The sequence below is a fragment of the Hyaena hyaena genome, unplaced genomic scaffold (assembly GCF_003009895.1).
Source record: "Hyaena hyaena isolate Hyena2069 unplaced genomic scaffold, ASM300989v1 scaffold_154, whole genome shotgun sequence".
Taxonomy (NCBI): Eukaryota; Metazoa; Chordata; class Mammalia; order Carnivora; family Hyaenidae; genus Hyaena; species Hyaena hyaena.
In genome coordinates this window covers 1,338,636-1,358,628 of record NW_024080786.1, presented here as the reverse complement: position 1 = coordinate 1,358,628, position 19,993 = coordinate 1,338,636, and the positions used below count along the sequence as shown (strand labels likewise).

Below are 19,993 nucleotides of genomic sequence, written 5' to 3'. Positions count from 1 at the left end.
ATTCCACAGCAACCGAAATGAGCCATTACCATCTAGAATTAATTATATGTATTTCAGAAACTTTGTTACTGAAGTCATCGCCCCATCTTATAGCTTGTCTGCAAGGTTGTGGCTGCTCAAAAACAGGAATAGGAAAACAAATCCTGACATAAACCGATACAGACCACAGCTGCTTAATGGGGATAAAAAGCTTAAAGACTGAGCTGGCATTTTTTCCCTGTCTCCCATGAAGCTTTAAAGTCTCCACAAGTTTAATTGGACCCTCATTTCAAAAAGCACATGCTGGACGGCTTCTTGAAATTGGGAATTGGCTTGGTAATATATGTACAAGATATAGATATAAATTCATCAGCCACATACATATGTAATACAACATAGTGTACAGGGTCCTGATGTTAAATGCATTCCTACTTTGGGCTGCAATTCTAGGGGATACCATAGAAAAGGCTTAAACAGCAGTGCAGCAGATACCCTCAATCCTTCTAATTGGGTAAGTGCAGGCAACTGCAGCCGTGACAGCATAGTGAGGTTAGGAGGGAAGGAAATGGGAATAAGAGATGACGAGGTGACTCCAGGGTACAGCAGCACACCTGGGGCACCAGAGTTTCCAGGAGCCATCCAGGATCTCAAACCAGTCGGTCCCTGGGAGTGAAGAATTCGCCTTTAGGGTGTACCCAACTATTAAGCACCAATGCTTTCCATTGCATTGTCTCCATGAGGGTGTCAGAAATAGAATCTACAGCTCAGGTGACAAAATATTTCATGGATTCTTTTCATATTTTATGAAACCATTTATTTCATTGTCTGAGCTCAGATGTCCAGGCTTCAATTTAGATATTGGACATAATCTCTACCCTCTGTCTGTATCAGACTGAACAGATACACAAAAGAATCCACATTCAATAACTGACACGTAGTGAAATTCGGATGAATATATGGAATTGTCATTTTTGTAGGCCCCAAGCGGTGCAGTGAGGGGCCCGATGGCTTAGCGACTGGGCTTACAACCTGAAGACTGAGTTGAGTTGTTCTGAAAGCACTCCCTAGTCCCATAAATCCCACACAGCAACATGCGTGAAGACATCTAAGTATCAGAAACCAATTTTCTGTGATTTTCAATATACAAAATCTAGCATTAATTCTATTCAAGATGTTGGCCTTCCTTTCCTTTCTACTGTTTTCCTCAAAATATACAGGTATAAAATTGCGAATAGGGAAAGAACTTTTAACAAAAATATATATTTCTGATGTTTGTTTATTTTTGAGGGAGAGAGAGCACATGCATGAGTGGGGTTGGGGGCAGAGGGAGGGGGACAGAGAATCTGAAGTGGGCTCTGTGCTGACAGCAGAGAGCCTGACGCAGAACTCAAACTCACAAACCGAATCGTGAGATCATGACCCGAGCTGAAGTTGGATGCTGAATCGACTGAGCGATCCAGGTGCCCCAACAAATAGGTTTTTAATATTTTCATTTGGGAGGGTCAAAATAGTACATATTAGTTGTTTGTTTTTAAACTTGTTGTTATTCAACAAGAACACAATACATAAAAGAATTTATCAAGACTTCAGGCTTGTTATTTTTTTCATAATAAACTTTCTATTTGAAAATAATTTAATTGTTTATGAAGAGCTTTCCTGTGTTATCTTACTTGGGCTCCCTAAAAATCCATGAGCTAAGGATTAGCATTCACACTTTACAGAAAAGGAAATGAATCATTCTAGAGATTCACATAGAGGGGAAGAAAACCAGTTTTGTTCTTAACCTTTGGTCTCCAATTAAGTTTTTGGTTGGCTTCAAATTTGGTACCATAAACACTTACTAAGCACCTACCAGATGCCAGGCCCTTAACTGGCTGTTTTTCCTTGTGTTATTTTTCATCTTTTGGCAAACACTTTATTTAGCAGGAAGTTAAGCCTTTCTGAAGTGTGCAAAAGCTTAGAAGTCAGGACATTCAGCTGGGTCAAGAGTAGAGAACTCTGCTTTTAGAAAAAAATTATCTGAAGTGCCCTTCTTCACGTAGGCTACTTTAAGCCCTTTCAAGTGTCATTCACATTAAAGAATAAGTAACAAAGATGAGACCTGGGTTGTGTCACTTAAATGTCCTTGGGTAGTCTCAAGTTGAAGAAGTGTTCCTGGGATTTTAAAAACAAAGGACTCAAAACCTCCTGTGACTTAGACAAAGAAAATTTTTCTTTTCTACATGACCTATGGACAATATAAAGTGATGATACTAAGCTCTTGTGCTAATAAAAGTGCCTTTTGAAGAGACTTTCTTGGGTGAACACTTTACCATTATCATAAATCTGTCTGGCTCACTGTTCTACAGATTATGACTAGAATAATGCCTGGTACACAATAGGAGTCAATGAATGAATGGAAACAAGCACACGGATAACTTAAAGGGACATGGGGTAAAGTGTCAGTCACTCTAAGCCTGTCCCTCCAAGACTGAGGAACATCTCAAAGAACACATATTGTAGAACCTCTTCTCACCTCTGAAAGAAATTAGTTGGGTAATACTATTAGCTGAAGAATGTAGTGCTTGTTATGTCTCAAAAATGACTAAATAAATTAAAACCTTGATTTTATGCTGTGAACTATAGTTGATCAGGGGCAGTATCAGGTAGCCTCTGTCTTATTCCAACTTTGAACAAGCTCTCAACTGTTGTATGGATTTGTCAGAATGGTTCTCCAGCCACCTAGCCTCCGATTTCTGAACAAACATCTGGAGCTCCTGTGGAAGATTCACAGTTAGTTCTAAAGGCAAAATGACATAACAGGAATGATTACAGCATTGTTTGGGTCCCTGGAAGAACTGCCGTCCTCACCAGAGGTCTGGAATGGTCTGAAAAGCATAGGACCCATTTGCAACCTTGCTGAATTTTGCTGGAAACAGTAAGTGCGGAAGACGGGTCACCTGTCTTTGTAGCTCCGCATGCCTCTCCGCTACAGAATGAGCTGAGGACGCTAACAGATTTGTCCCGACGCTAGGATTTTGGGAAGACCACATCCATAGGTCTTTCCTTCTGCAGTGCTCCAAACGTGACCTAAAGAAACTTACATTTGTTCCAACACTGAATTTTAGAATTCAGTTGTTTTTTAAAGAGTTTGAAGCCCTTCCTATATTCTCCTTTTAGATTGGGAAAAACTATAGGGCTCCACTTAGTTATGAGGAAGGTGGACTATAACTCTGTCCTCTAAGTTACCAGAAGTGTCAGCTACAGACAAATAGTTGTCACGATGTTTAGATCGCTGTGCAAATTAATGCTTTAAATAAGGCATGAGCACAGGGCACCTGGGTGGTTCAGTCAGTTAAGGGTCAGACTCTTGATTTTGGCTCAGGTCATAATCTCATGGTTTGTGAGATCAAGCCCCGAGTCAGGCTCTGTGCTGACAGTGTGGAGCCTGCTTTTGATTCTCTCTCTCCCTCTCTCTCTGGCCCTCCCCCGCTCATGCTCACTCTCTCTCTCTCTCAAAATAAATAAACATATATATGTAAAGGAAGGTATGAGCACAATTAACAGGACAGAATTATACAACTCCTCCTCCCCACCCCAAGGCTCTTTCCCCTCTGCCTGTCCCTCCACATTTTTCTTTTTAAAACTTAGAATGAAAAAGTAGAGATGGTCTGTGTTATGTAAGAGCATGTTATTATGCAGTCTGCTTTAATTCCACAAAATGCAATACAGGACTCATATTTTCCAGAAGCACTGGGATGTCAAAACAAATTTAGAGATTTCTGAGGATTGCAAATGAACCTTGAAGCAAAGGTCTTTCTTTCAGTTAAGCATTATCATTAAGGATATAAGTTGTGTGAATAATATTGATCAAAAAACATTTAATTCATGCTCTTATTATTTCAGATATTGATTACCAGGATGCCCGTTTTGTTAGGGGGTCCAATAATCTGTTCATTTGATTCCAATCTGTTCAAAATGCAATTGCATGCCTGGATGATAAGAGCCCAACAATTGAAGCATGTCCCACCTTCTCCAGTTTCTCGGTCATCGAATAACAGTTAAAATTCAGATTAACTTAGGCACAACACGATGTGAATTTATGAAAGGTATTCTGCGTTCTTTTTCTCATTATAGTTAAAATATATATTCTTCAACAAAATGGCTTTAAATCTGTTAAATAAGGAATGTAAACATTTATTTTTCTGTCCTAAGTCACTAGACTTCTTCCTTATCACATGAAACCTTTCCTAAATGTAGTTTCAACCTAAAGGCTCAAAAGAATTTCTTAAATATTTACTCCTTTAGATACTGGCCTGGATGAACATTAGTCTGTGACCGTTTGATCAGGGTAAAACTGGACAAGGCTAGCAGATCTAGTTCTCTCTTTGACCACAACTTGCACATGACCATGTTCTCATTTGTAAACGTTTTACTCACAAAGTGCTGAAAATTAGACTCTTCCCACCATTTCTGGTTTTAAAGTGATATAGGTACAATTTCAGATGATGAGAAATCTGTTTACATAAGCAAATGGGTACTTTTGTGAACCTTCGTGTTTAGGCTCAAAAGTCTTTTCTCTTGGATGACTCCTCGGACCACAAGTAAAACTGACTCATTTACCTTTTGCTTCCAGTGTAGGTTAAAATATTAAAGGCTCTGTGTCTCATTGCCCCTCTAGCCCTGATGACCCCTTGCACTGCTCCAGGATCACTCGATTACCTCAAGGACACAAAAAGGCCTGGAGGAAACAAAGAAGCCAACTGAGTGGCTAAGTAGATTCTTCTTAATCCAAAACACAGAAAGGCAAATCACTTTTTATTTTAATAACCAGTTATAAGACAAAAAAGACTTCTGAGTTCCAAATCTTTGGTTTAATTAGAGAGATAACTTCCACTAAGTTTATCTATAAAAATAGAGTAAGAAAGAATGTAAGAAGATTTCAGAGTTAGTGTTTCAGCCCCAAAGGAGATCAATATAACAGAATAGATAATGATGGTGAGGTGTCTTTGAGAGAAGTGTTTTGGGAGAGAGAGTAGTTTAGTAAATTAATGCTGTGAGTCAGAGAAAGAGGCCTCCCTCCTGAATGTCTCATTGTGGGGCCAAGTCCCAGTTGAGTTTGGAGGAGATTTCCAAGCAGAAATTCATATTTAACTTCCTTAGGTGAGGGCTGATGTGACCCAAGTATGGAAGTCAATAGCACATAAATATTAGCAGAAGGCTCAGGAATGGATGGAACTCCCACCCTATTCCTCCCAAAGTCAGAAAAGAACAGTGCTCCTGAATATCACCTGTATTTTAATGGTATGTAAAGAAAGATAAACTCACAGAGGCCACAACGTAGGAGAGCACCAAGAAGGTACAAGAAAGCTATATTTCAAAGAAGATGGTATTCTACAATGTCAAATGCTGTAGAAAGATTAAGGATTGAGAATCCCCTTCACATTCAGAGCAAGTAGACAGTGGATAACTTTAGCTAGAGGGGCTTTCACAGAGTGACTGGGGTAGAATTTAAATCAGAGTAGTTGAAGAGTGTTTGGAAAGGAAGGACCCAAGAAATGTAGACAATCCCTTTGAGAAGTTTAGCTATAAAAGGAGAGAAAAAGTTAGGGAGATGAAAGAGTATGTAGGGAACATGAAGGTTTGGTTGTGTCTTATTTTTTTAAAGATTGGAGCAGATAGAGCCCCTGTACACTCTGATGAGAAGGATCCAGTAGAGATGAAAAGGTGAAAGTTATAGAAAATAGAGGAAAGTGTGCATAAAGCAAGCATCCCATAAAGATGGAGGTGAATGAAATGTCGAACACAGGTAGAGAAATCAGGGGAGAGAAAAACTCTTCTATTTTAACCTGTGGAAAGGTGGAAGGAATGTACACAAATGGACAATTTAAAAATATGTACATATTGGGGCGCCTGGGTGGCTTAGTCAGTTAAGCGTCCGACTTTCGCTTAGGTCATGATCTCACGGTTCGTGGGTTCGAGCCCCATGTCGGGCTCTGTGCTGACTGCCAGCTCAGAGCCTGGAGCCTATTTCAGAGTCTGTGTCTCCCTCTCTCTCTGCCCCTCCCCTGCTCATGCTCTCTCTCTCTCTCCTAGAAATAAATAAAAATATTTTTTAAAAATATACATATTAAATCACCAATATTTGCAATGCCTTCCTCTCACTCAAAAAAGGGATGATTGGCTTGCTGAACTATCTACGACTTGTGCTTACTGAGGTAAGGGGTGGGAGGAAAATGACAGACATCAAGGTGGACTAGTTTGTTCTACCTGCGAAGGAACGAGATCAGACAGACAGGAATAAGATGAGGTGAATTCATGTGGGGGCAGGGGAGGAGGCAGAGGAGGAAGACAGAAAAAGAAGATACATATCTTCTTCAACTTATGATGGGGTTACATCCTAATAAACTCATTGGAAGTTGAAAATATTGTAAGTTGAAAATGCATTTAATACATCTAACCTACGGAGATCATAGTTTAGTTTAGCCTACCTTAAATGTGCTCAGAGCACTTATATTAGCTTACAGTTGGGCAAAGTCATCTAATACAAAGCCTGTTTTATAATAAAGTGTTGAATATCTCATATAACTTATTGTCTACTGTACTAAAAGTGAAACACAGAATGACTGTAAGTGTACTGATTATTTACCCTTATGATCAGATGGCAAATGGGAGCCCAGGAAGAGAATACGGTACTGAATATCCCTAGCCTGGGAACCAATCAAAATTGGTTTCTACTGAATGCATACTGCTTTCACATGATTGTAAAATCACAAAATAATTAGGTCAAACCACCCTAAGTCAGGGACCATCTGTAAATTGATGGCTGCCATGAGGAGCCAGACTTTGGGGACAAAGATCTATAAAAACAATTTTTAGGAAATCCAGCTATGTGTTCTGGGATTAGTTCCCCCGCTTGCTCATGGTTGACTCTTTCAGAAACTTTCAGTAAAGACTTTCATTGTCTTCCAAGACTTCTTGGGTGTCAGATTTGACTTTCACCATGTTGAACTGTACTCAAGGCAATTGGTTTAATTTGGGTTATGCAGATAATAGATTTGCAGGCATGCAGGTGGCAAGAAGTTGAAATCCTGCATGCCAAGAGGTGAGGCTATCTACTGACATGACTTGGCCAAATATTGGAGAAAAGTTGAAAAGTCTTCACATAGGTGTTGGGGAGAGAATGTTGGGAATATATTAGAAAACTATATAAGGATTGCTGAGCTATACTGAGAGGTCCAACTGAGATTGGAGGTCATAAATTTATCACAGCATCAATCTAGAAAGTAGTATGATCTCCTCAAGCAATGCTTAGCCATCTGGTTGGAGGCCGGAGAAAGCACACAACTGCATTGATTAAAGGTTGGTATTTATTTGGCCTGGTAGGTGTCAAGAGCTGGCATATATCTGTTTTATTCATTTCTAAGTACCTAATACTACAATGGTTGACAACAGGAATTATTTGACACATCTTTATTGAATGAATGAATGAGAGAACTGAAAATATATATTGGTAAGAGGGTGGTTGAAATGATAGGCCATAGTATCCACACTGAATAGGAAGGCAGAGACGACAAGAGGGGGCTAAATGGGGAAACTTAAGGGGACCAAAGGTTCCCATTCCCAGGTCTACCAGTCATAGGAGTGGCCTCACGTGCTCAAGAAACAACTTCTCTGAGTCTTAAGCACCCCCTAGTGGCTGATCCAGCAAGCTATTAGGCCCAGTGGTCTCCCTTGTTTCTCACTCCTTAAGGGCCAACATGCACATTCTTACATACCTCCCTTTTCAATGCCAGAACTCCCTCAACTTCCCTTCATGCAATACCTTTCTCATTCATTCTTCAAACATGCTCTTTCTCCTCTTTCTTTTAACTTTTGTCCCAGTTACCTTCAGTATCCCTCTTTCTTTCTTTGCCTTTTAATCTCATTCACATTCCCTTTCCTTTTTCAATATGTGAAAACAATCCTGGTCATGGCAGGTATTATTAAAGGTAGAGTTCATGAAATGAGGACAAGGAAATCCCTACATTTCGAAATTAAAGAAATCAAGGTCTTTTAAAGTCAGCAAAAGTGGAAATCAATTTTAAAATAGCTACATCCCATACCATCTTCTAATTAAGATGCACTTCTCCAAGTACTGGCATTCAAAACATTTTCCATTCTTATGGTACTGCTTGTGTTTTAATTATTAACAGGATAGTCTTTTTCCTATTAATTTTTTATTGCAAATGTACATGATTTCTACTGTAGGATGAGTTGTGTAGACTTTGGCAAAGTAACCCAAGGATGTTTACAACATTGTTCTGATAAAGGATCTGCAAATGAGCATTTGACCACAACCTATTTGCCAGTTGGTGGTTTGGCACAGTTTTGATTCCTGCTTGAATTTCCTGAAAAATCACAATAAATTATTTAAGGAATAACAGTTGTCAAACTTTCTGACAAGTCATAATGAATGGTTAAGTTCTGAAAGGTCAACCAGCTATCTTTTGGCTTCCATCTCCTCTTCAAAACCAAGCTATTTTGAGAATTTCCATTCCTCATGCTGTTTTTCTTCCCAATCCTGACACTATTTGCATCCTTTCAGTGGCATTTTTTTTTCAACTCGGGAAAACTTAAATAAGTTCCAAGATTGCAGAAGAGCCTTATTATTTGATGATTGTGGGTCTTGTCTGGGAAAAACTCCAAACATAGATTTGCCATTTTAAGCAATCCCTTTGAATTCTCACTCTATTGTCAGCAATAGTCCTATATTATTGGTTTATTATTGATTTTTTCCTTTCCTTTTACATAAGTTAACTAGGCACTCCAATGTCCTCTTCTCTCTTCTTATGTTTTCTTGGTTTATAAGTCCCTGAAGAACTGTATTGTTTCAGCTTTTTGGGGTTTGGAGAACAAACCACACACACACACACACACACACACACACACACACACAACACACACACACTGACCTTGCCATTATCACAAACCCATAATCTTGCCCCTCAGCCCTCATGGTTTTTCCTTCTTTATAATCTTATTCTTCACTTCAATATAATCAGCTGCCACATTCTGTCAACTTTCCCTTTAAAATGTATTTCAGATTCATCCTTTTCTCTGCATTTCCACTGGCACCATCCTGGCACAGGTCATATTCTTATGAAAGGTTCTGTTCCAGACTCTGAGCCAGCTTTCCTGCTACCCTCCTCACTCCCTCCTCTACAGCCAGCACACAGTCTGTATGGTGACTTTTCCTGCTTATCCTCTTTGAAGGAGGAAGGCACTGCCTCTGTACTAGGCGCCTCTCCTTCTCACAGTCCTGCAGGATGAGTGTTAACTTTCTTCATTTCATACATGAGAAAACAGACTCTCCCAGAGGTAAAGTATTTTGTCCCAAATCACCTAACTTGTAAGAGGTCAAGTCACAAACTCTCAAATCTGAAGAGAGGAGAGTTATCTTTGTTGGAAGAGGAAAATAAAGGCTTTGCATAGCAAAGATTTGATATTTAATCTCTCCAAAGTCAAGAAAGTAGACAGACTTGCAATTTATTACCATAACAAGACAATGATTTTCAAGAAATGGGATTTATACAGCAGAAGTATATATCTACGTGTCTGATCTCAAAAAGTTGATTATCTACTTGGTTAGAGTATGTGTCTAGAACATGCTGGATAATTAGTACATGCTAAATAAACACTTGCTCAAGCCAGGACCGAGAAATGGAAGGAAAGTCCTTGCTACACTTATTTTGGCTTGCCACGAATCGCATTTAGTCACTGGATGCCTCTTAATAGAAAATGCTCTCTACGACACTTCCTCTTGACCCAGTCCCAAGGAATATCAGAACAATACAATGTTAGGAAAAAAGGCGTTGAGATTACTGGGCTGCCTTCCAACCCACGGGCCTATTTATTTTTCCTAACTACAAGATAATTATTGCTGGATATTATTATGGGATTTTTCCATATGTCCTTTAGTTAGGACAGTGATGACCCAATACGGCCTTTTAATACGGTTCTCTGGTCTTCTGCCAACTTACCTCATTCTACCACTTTGCCTTTCATTTATATTTTTACGACTATTCAAACTTCCCATTCCCTAATCAATACCTCAGTTGGCCACTGCTACTGTTGACTACATACCTTGACAAAGACTCCTTGGAAAGGGTCTTTTTTGCTTGCAGCAGGCTCATTTGAAATGAGCTCTTGCTATGTTCATCATTTTGGCAAACAAGGACAAGTTCAAGGAAATTGGAGGCCAAACTTGACAGAGCACTGGGTGCAGCTGCTGGCCCAGCTGTGCAATGATTCTCAACTGGTCCATTACCTCCAAAACTCAACTATTCAGCACAGCCTTCCCTAGTCCAGCACTCCTGTTGGTCTAATATATTTGGCAACAGCCATTATTTCAGAAATGAATGCTCATGTGTATTTATAGCAAATCGCATGCCTGCTCTATCAACAATTAAAGCGATTAGGATTCAGCAGACATATTCCTCTAATTAGGACAAGATGGAAGACATAATATATAGAATGCTGCAGTCTGGTCAAGGTTTATTCTTTCCTAACAAGACCACCATGCTGCTTTTCATTAGTCACACATCCATTCTCTCTAGGGCCACCCTTCCCCCTACAGAACACTCACTTCCTGTGTCCATCCCATGGAATTTGCAGTCAGGGAATTCTGTTTGCAACTGACACTTCAAGTTTCCCCTTCCTCAGTTCCTCAAACCACACTTTAGGCTCTGTGGACTGTTTTAAAGCTTGTTATGAAATAACATGTGGACAGTACCATGTGGCCACTAATTTCATTCAGTTACGCCCTTCCCCTGGAGCCTCAGAGTATGTTAATACGCTCACACTTTTGTAGTCTTCCCTCTGAACAAAAGCCTGAACTCAGTGTCTGGGCCATAAATTCCATCTTGCTTCACTTTTACCCATGCATTATTTAAGCCATCTTCTCGGGGAGCCGGCATGAGAATTTCCCTCAGAGTAACAATCAGCAGGCGCTTTACGCGCTGTTCTAACGGGAAATGTAGGATATCTGAGAGAGTTCCACCCATTTGCAGTCTTGATAATGAAATATGATAATCTAATTTGGTAAAAATGAACTGTGAAATCAGAGATTTGAGGCAAAAACTTTAAAGATGCAATTCAGACGAGCAATCAATGCTTATTCAGCTTCTGTACCATCTCAGCTTTCTCCCTGTGCAGATGCTTAAGTGATGCTAAATTAAATAATTGACAAATTTTTAAAACTGTTGGAAATTGCCATCTGTACTTAATTTTGGAATATAAAAAGGTCCATAGAAAACACCCTTTATGATTATTTTGTCTAATAACAGCTATGAAACAATACAAACATCCCAGTCATGAAATATAATGTGTTCCGAGCAGTCTGGCTTACATATTCAAACAGTTTTTCAAAACAAAACACCACAGGAGGAACGAAATACTGGGTTACCATTGCATTTTTTTAAGTGAATGGCAAAAGAACTGAGTTTCTAGTTTAAAATCCACCTCTGTAACCCTCGCCTCCCCACCAAACAAAAAACAAACAAAACAAACCTCTCAAAACTCACCCACAGGCTTCTATAGACAGTAAGGATAACCATCACTTTCTCACATTTCTCTCCTGGATAAACACTGGGCTAAACTGTCTTCTGTGAAGAACTTTATTAGGTTGATATTACATCCATACAAAATAAAGTCTACGACTGTAAATAAGCATGCTTGAAGCTTCCATGAAAACACAGAAAGAGAAACAAGCTCTCTGCATGGGAACACACTGGTAAATACGTGGATAAAACAAGCTGAAACTTACACCAGACACTTCTCCCAGGTCCAGCACGGCAGTAGCCCTAAGGGTACATTCTAGTTTTTTTTAATCCATGTTCTGCTCTTCTCACTGATGGGACTACTCAGGCACATGGTCAAGTTGCAATCAGCTTCTCCCTCAGTGATGTACGAGAGCTGGGCTGATTTATCTTGTCTTTCTGCAGCATATTAGCACTAATGTTTCTGCGTATGCATCCTACCTTTCTTTAGCCGTAGCCCCGGCTTTATCATTGGCAATCTAAATTAAAGAGCCAGTGAACAGAGCAGGGTTGTTGTCCCCCACCCCTCCCTGTTTTCCATGAAACAATTGCCAGGCAGTCATTCCCGGACAAGGATTCCACTGTTTATTCTATTGAGCCTCCCCTTCAATATCCCATTGAGACTGGAAGTCAGTCGCAAAAGGATAGGTCCAGCAAGACTGTCTTAGTTCAAAGGTCTATTTATGATTTATCCTTTAAAATGGTACGAGTGACCTCAGGAAATACGAGGGAGAGCTGTCATTTGCCAGATTTTTTCAGCCCAGAATACAGAATTGACACTGTTTACAAAAACAGGGAAATTTGATACCCCACTTATTGCCCACTGTTAGGGCACTTTCTGCTGACTTTTTTCCCTGAGAAATCTCCTTTTTCTACCCATGTCTGTTTTACATATGCATAATTTAATGTTAATTTTAACGAGGGATATAAGTGCTATAATTTAGCAAGTTACATACAAGAAGCACAAAATCATACAAAAATTGGGGGGAATCAATCAAACAAGTTATTATTAACCTTGTTATAACCTATCAATAAATACTGTCTGAAACAGGAGCCGAAGACTGTACTTAATTCGGGAGCTATTAATTCCTTTCTTCAAGGCACATTTAGAATTTTCTCAATCTCCACAAATGTTTGGGAAGAAAAAACATGTCAGAGTACATTTTTATCTCTCGAAAATTTTGCTCTCTTAGCAGCATCTCAATGCTTTTAACTCAGATTTCCAATGATTACTGAAATATTAGGTTTTCTCATTTTAAGCAACATAACTTTTTAATAGCTGTTAAGCAACAGAATTTGGTGGATAATAAAGTATAACAAGTTTCATCTTTATTTTTGTTAAGAGAAAAAATGATTGTCTTCATAATTATACTACATTTTAATTCTGCTTTTTAAAATTAATAAATTATTACATATATTTTCCATAAAGGCATAAAATATAGACTTGCCATTTTTAGTAGCTTTTTTATATTCAATTCTCTAATTCCTTGATAATATTTCATTGTAAAAACAAAGTCTCTTTTCAGAAATGCAAAATACTCACATTCTAGGCCCCTGACTCCTTCTACCCCCCAAAAAAAGTCAATCTCAAACTTTGTGCTTCTCGATATTCATCAAAATTGCAGTTGAGAGAAATAACACTTCGGGGCTCTGCTTGAAGACTATCTGGGGTATCAGTTCCTCTAGATTATATCTCTGGGTTAAAATTTAATCATTTATATTAATTTCTACACTCTAGAACTGGGTTATACTAAAGTGCTCCACACAAATCCAGAGTAATTATTTTAAAAATTTTAATCTGGGCTTGTCACTCAACTGCTTAAAACTCTGCATTGCTTCCCGTTACTCTTAGGATGAAAGCCAAAATCTTTATTATGACCTTCAAGGACTCAGTTTTATTAAACTCAGAAGATAAGCCCACCTTCCCAGAACTGAGTGGCTGGAATTCAGAACCATCAATCAATCAAGTATTGAAATTCTGCTATGCATTGACCAGTCAGCTTGAGTGTGGTATCCGAGCATTGGTGTGGGTTGCTGAGAGAATTCCAAAAGCAAAAACATAGGCCCTTTCCTTTAGTTTGAAAGTAACATACATGAATGAGATTTCACTACAAATCAGCTTACAAACTATGATGAAATCAACATGAAGCAAGCCAGACTCTAAAAGCAAACTGAAGATAAAATCAAAGGTTAGAGGGATAAGATGAAATGAATCATTTAATGAATGTTAACTGAAACTACTAAGGCCAGAGGAGAAAAAGGGAAACATTCAAGAAGGAACAGTACTGCTCAAGTTTGATCCTATTGTGTTTTTGTTTTGCTTTTTTTTGTTTTTTTGTTTATTCATTTATTTTGAGAGAGACAAAGACACAGTGATGGGAAAGGAGCAGAGAGAGGGAGAGAGAGAATCCAAGTAGTGCAGGGCTTGAACCCATGAAACCATGAGATCATGACCTGAGCCAAAACCAAGAGTCAGAAGCTTAACTGACTGAGCCGCCCCAAGTTTGGTCCTATTGTTATGTTTCCAAGGTCTATGGTTTGCATCAGCCAAATCTATCTTAAACTTACCTTCTCAACAGTCAATTATACTATAACTGTAGTTCCGAGTTTTGTCAATTAATAATTTCTATACATTCATTATATTACTGTTGATATTACTTTCCTTCAAAAGTTCTCTTTATTTTAATCATTAAAAGAACCACATGATAAACTTCACCAGTTTCCAAGTAAGGTGGCCCAAGGAGTACATCACAGGGCCCTTAAAATATGAGATTTCTCATAACTAAAGATCTACTTTGCAGTTAATCAAGAACAACATAATCCTTTAATACAACTGGTGTGTAAACTTGTACATGAAATAATGTACACACCCAAAGACATGAGAAGTATCCACTGAGTAATGAGATCTTGAGAATGGTCCAATGCAGAAGGACTTAACACCAGAAGGTACTATGAGTCCAAGAGTATTTCCTATTCTTCCTGCTATTGTCCTGAAAATTGATATAATTAAAGTCTACCCTGGGATGAAATCTTAACACTCTAGAACCAATCTACTTGTGTTCAAATCACAGCCTTGCCACTTACCAACTGTATGACCTTGGGTAATGTACTTAAGCTTAGTGCAGTATAAGTATCTTTCAAATTCATCTATAAAGGGGAATAATAGACTTCTGCTTTTGGTCATAAAAATAACGCATATCAGACCAACCTTTTCACAGACAACCATCATAAACTCATCATAAACTAATATTAAAATATTAAAAAACAGGAGCCCCTGAGTGACTCAGTTGGCTAAGCAGCCAACTCTTGATTTCAGCTCTGGTCATGGTCTCACAGTTTGCAAGATTAAGCCTTATGTTGGGTGGTGTGCTGACAGAGGAGAACCTGCTTGGGATTCTCTCTCTCCTTTCTCTGCACCTCCTCCCCTCATATAAATAAATAAACTTTCTCTCAAAATAAATAAATATACTTTAAAAAAATATTTAAAATACAGCTATCTGAAGGCACTGGAGAGTGACCAAGAGCAGGCAGGAGTGAAAGTGGAGGATAACACTAGGAAAAATGGCTCTTGATAAATTACTCATGTTTTATAACTTTCTATCTAATGGGAGACCTATTCAGTTCCACATGGTAGCTAGATCTCTGACATCTTGTAGCTGAGAAATCAGAGGTAACAGAAGCCATAAAATATGGGAGGAAACCCCAGAAAGAAGATAACCACAGAGGAGAGGCCTCAAATTCAGTACATGAAACCTAAGCAAATCTCTGACTACTCCCAATACTATATATGTACGGAGCAGACTTCAAGTAGGCCAGCAAAGATGACAAATACTAAACAGATTTCTGCTGTTGTCCATCACTGGGTAGACAAACTTGGAATCTGACTTCCATTAAATTAACTGCCTGCTAAAACAGAAAATCAATACTCTTTAAAGGCATATGACAGAATTTAGAATCTCTATGTCACCCACAATATTCAAGGTACATTCCAAAATTACTAGATATGATGGGGGCGCCTGGGTGGCTCAGTCAGTTGGGCGGCCGACTTTAGCCGACTTCTGCTCAGGTCACGGTTCGTGGATTCGAACCCTGCATCGGGCTCTGTGCTAACAGCTAGCTCAGAGCCTGGGACCTGTTTCAGATTCTGTATCTCCCTCTCTCTCTGACCCTCCTCTGCTCAGGCTCGCTCTCTCTCTCTCAGAAATAAATAAAACATTAAAATTTTTTTAAAAAACAAAATTACTAGATATACAAAAAAAAAACCAGAAAAACTCATTCTCAAAAGAAAAGATGATCCACAAAGACATATTCTAAGATTATGCAGACATTGGAATTAGCAGACGAGGGTTTTTAAAGCAGTTACTATAACTATGCTAAAGGATATAAAAGAAATTTCAGCAGAGAAGGAGAAATTATAAAAAGAACCAATTGGAAAATCTAAAACCAAACAAAAAAATTTAAAAGAAAAGTTACTGGATGACCTAACAACAGATTAGAGAAAAAATAATAAAAAGTTATCAGTGAACTTGAAGATAGAACAATATAAATTATCCAATTTGAGAAAGAGAGAAAAGAACTTTAAGAATAAACAAAGCCTCAGGGTCCAGGTGGATATAACAGCATGTCTAACACATGTATAAGTGAAATCCCAGAAGGATGGGTGAAGAAAGAATGATTAAGAAAAACATTTTGAAAAAATAATAATTTAAATTTGCTAAAATTTGGTAAAAATAAAGATATAAATTTACAAATTCAAAACTCTCTGCAAACTACAAACAGGATAAATAAAAACAGAAAAAAAAATAAACCCATGCCAGGGCACATATTAGAAGTGCTAAAATTCAAAGATAAAGAGAAAATCTTGAAAGCAACCAGGGGGAAATGGCATATTACATACAAGATAAAACTATACTAATTTTTCATCAAACATAATGTAGGTTCAGAGATAAAAGAATGACATCTTTATAGTGCCAACAAGAGCAACAACAGTCAAGCCAGAATTCTATATCTGGCAAAAATATACTTAGACAATGAAGGCTAAATGAAGACGTTTTCAGAAAAACAAAACCTCAAAGACTTAATCGCCAGCAGATTTGCACTACTTGAAATATTGAAAGTTCTACAGGATAAAAATAAATTCTACAAAGGGTTATTTGGATCTACAGAAAGAGAAAGGAATGAAGACCACTGAAAATGATAAATGGTAAATATGTGAGGAAGTATAAAACACACACACAAACACACACATGCCTTTGAAATTCTTTAAAAGACATAAAACTGTTTTTTTTTATTATAACACTACATTGTGGGGCTTATAAACATGCTGACAATAGCACAAAAGACAGAGAAGTCAATAAATGAAACTATGCTGTTGCAATGTTCCAGTGCTTGACATGAAGCAGTACAATATTACCTCTAAGTAGAATGTGAAAAGCTAAAAATCTATATGGTAATCTCTAGAGCAACCACTAAAAATTAACGCAAAGAGATACAATTAAAAAGCCAATAGAAAAACTAAAATGGAATTTGGGGCAGCCATAAAGGTGCTTGCCTCGCTTGGATCTCCCTTCTAGAAGAAACTTGCCAGTCAGCTGTGAGGACTATTGTTAGCTGACAGCATATAATGGCAGCACCTTAGGGATCCACTGTGAGTGAATCAAAGCTACATTCTTTGCAGTTAGCCAATGACTGAACATGACAGGGATAGGAGTACTTGGCCGATTCTGCCCAGTGCTATACTCATCCATATACTCAACTTTGATCAAAATCCTGCATCAGACTGCCAACGTCTTTCTCAAAATCTCAGTGCAGTTTGAGGCTCTTTCTACCCTATGCTCCTTTCTTGCTCCCTCCTTTCACAAATGTCAGATACCTGCTCTCTCTCTCCTCTTTACCTTTTGATGGCATTGCACCCTGTAAATCTCTTGCACTTATAACTTCATCTTGGCACCTGCTGCCTGAAAAACCAAACTAATGCAGAATTCCAAAAGATATTCAGTTAACCCAAAATAAGGCAGGAAAGGAACAGAGAGGAACAAAAAAGTAGATGGGACAAAGAGAAAACAAAGAGCCAGCTGGTAAACCTAAATCCAATCATATAAATAATTATATTAAATATAAACAGACTAAACACTCCAATTAAAAATGGAAATTGCTAGAATGTGTAAAAAATTAAAACTCATATATATGTTCTCCATAACCTTTAAATACATGGAACAGATAGTCTGAAAATAAAAACATGGAAAAGAGAAAGCATAAGAAAGTTGGAGTGACTATATTAATATAATATAAACTAGATTTCAAGGTGAAGAGTATTACCAGACATAAAGAGAGACAATTCATAATGATAAAAGGCATCTGAAAGAAAAAAAATAAGTGTATATGTGCCTAAAAATAGAATATTTTGAAACAAAACTGACAGAATTTGTGAATAAATAGACAAATCCAAAATCCTAGTTGGAGATTTTAAGACTGTTTTCTTGAACAACAAGACAAAAACAAAGAAACCAGTGAGAACATGGAAGACTTCATAATATCACTATCAACTACACTAACCTAATTGACATTTACAGAACACTGCACCCAACCACTGCAGAATACACATTTTTTTCAAGTGTACATGGTACATTCACCAAGATAGACACTTTAGTGTGCTATAAACAAGTCTCAATAAATTTCATATGAATGAAATTCTACCAAATATGTTTTCTGGCTATAATTCAATTAAACTACAAATAGTAACAATAAGATCTAGAAAATCCCAAATATTTAGAAATTGATAACACACTTCAAAGAAGAAATCAGGGGCACCTGGGTGTCTCAGTCGGTTAAGCGTCCAACTTCAGATCAGGTCATGATCTCATGGTTTATATATTTGAGTGTCATGTCAGGCTCTGTGCTGACAGCTTGGAGCCTGGAGCCTGCTTCTGATTCTGTGTTTCCATCTTTCTGCCCCTCCCCTGCTCACATTCTGTCTCTGTCTCAAAAATAAACATTAAAAAATTTTTTTTGAAAAAAAAAATAAAGAAGAAATCACAGAGAAGATATTTTAAAGTCAATAATAATGAAAATGTAGTATATCAAAATTTGTGTGCCATGGTTAAGTAATTAGAGGGAGATTTATAGCTGTAAATGCTTATAGCAGAAAAGGATAAAGGGATAAAGGTAGGGGCACATGGGTGGCTCAGTTAAGCATCCAACTCTTGATTTCAGCTGAGGTCATGATTTCACCATTGTGAGATCCAGCCCCATGTCTAGCTCCACATCAGGCTCCATGCTGGGCATGAATCCTGCTTAAGATTCTTTCTCTCCCTCTCCCTCTGCCCTCTCCTGCTCGCTCGCTCGCTCTCTCTCCCTCTCTTTCTCTCTCTCTCTCTCTCTCTCTCTCTCTCACACACACACACACACACACACACACACAGAAAAAGGGAAAAGAAAAGGATGAAGGTATAAAAGCAGTGAAACAAGTTTCCATCTAAGAAGCTAGAAAAAAAAAACAAATCCAAAGGAAATAGAAAAAAGAAAATTGTTTTTTAAAGGAGCATAAATCAATGAAACAGAAAACAGAAAATCAATAAAGAAAATCAAGAAAACCAAAAGCTGGTTCATTGCCAAGTCAACAAATTTGACAAATTCCTAGCTAAATTGATCAAGTAAAACTAAAATGAGGGAATACAAACCACCAGTATCAGGAATGAAAAATATGTCTCTACAGACCTATTTTGAGGAATAATAAGTATAATAAACAACTTTGTGTCGGTGAACTTGGAAACTTAGATAAAATGGACAAATTTCTCGAAAAATAGAATTTACCAAAAGGAACACAAGATGAAATTAAAAGTCTTAATAGCTCAATCCTTATTAAAGTAACTGAAAACACTAACAATATCCTTCCCATAAAGAAAACTCCAGCACAAATGGTTTCATATTCAAGGAAAAGAGAATGTGAATCTTACCCAAACTTTTTTGAGAAAACTGAGCAGGATGGAACCCTCCCCAACTCTGTATGAGACCAGCATAATCCTGATACCAAATCTGACAAAGATACTATAAGAAAAGAAAATTACAGCTCAGGGTCTACAAATATAGACACAAAAATTCTTAGCAAATAAAATTGAGTAATATATAAAGATAATCACCCTGTTTTACATCACGACCAAGCAGGGTTTATCTCGGGAATGTAACACAGTTTTAACATTTAAAAATCAATTATTATAATTAACAGTATTACCAGAAAAGAGTCTGACAAAATTCAATACCAATTTATGATCAAAATTCTCAGCAAACTAATAACAGAAGGGGGATTTCCTCATCTGGCCATGTGTAGCAACATGGATGGACCTTGAGGGTGTTATGCTGAGCGAAATAAGTCAGGCAGAGAAGGACAAATACCATATGTTTGCACGTATAGGAGGATTAGGAGGAACTTGACGGAGGACCAAGGGGGAGAAGAAGGG

General features: G+C 37.9%; 1 protein-coding gene across 6 annotated transcripts in view; it reads right to left on the bottom strand.

Annotated features, from left to right (window-relative positions):
• RAPGEF4 (Rap guanine nucleotide exchange factor 4) overlaps window positions 1-19,993 on the bottom strand; it is a 300,415-nt gene that overhangs the window by 164,973 nt on the left and 115,449 nt on the right. Inside the window, exon 1 of one of the 6 annotated variants that reach the window (XM_039239194.1) lies at window positions 11,765-11,784. The exons of the other annotated variants lie outside the window; for them this stretch is intronic. The gene's annotated coding sequence lies outside the window, so the exon portion shown is untranslated. Of the gene's footprint in view, window positions 1-11,764; window positions 11,785-19,993 lie in introns of those variants that run through there. 6 annotated transcript variants of the gene reach the window in all.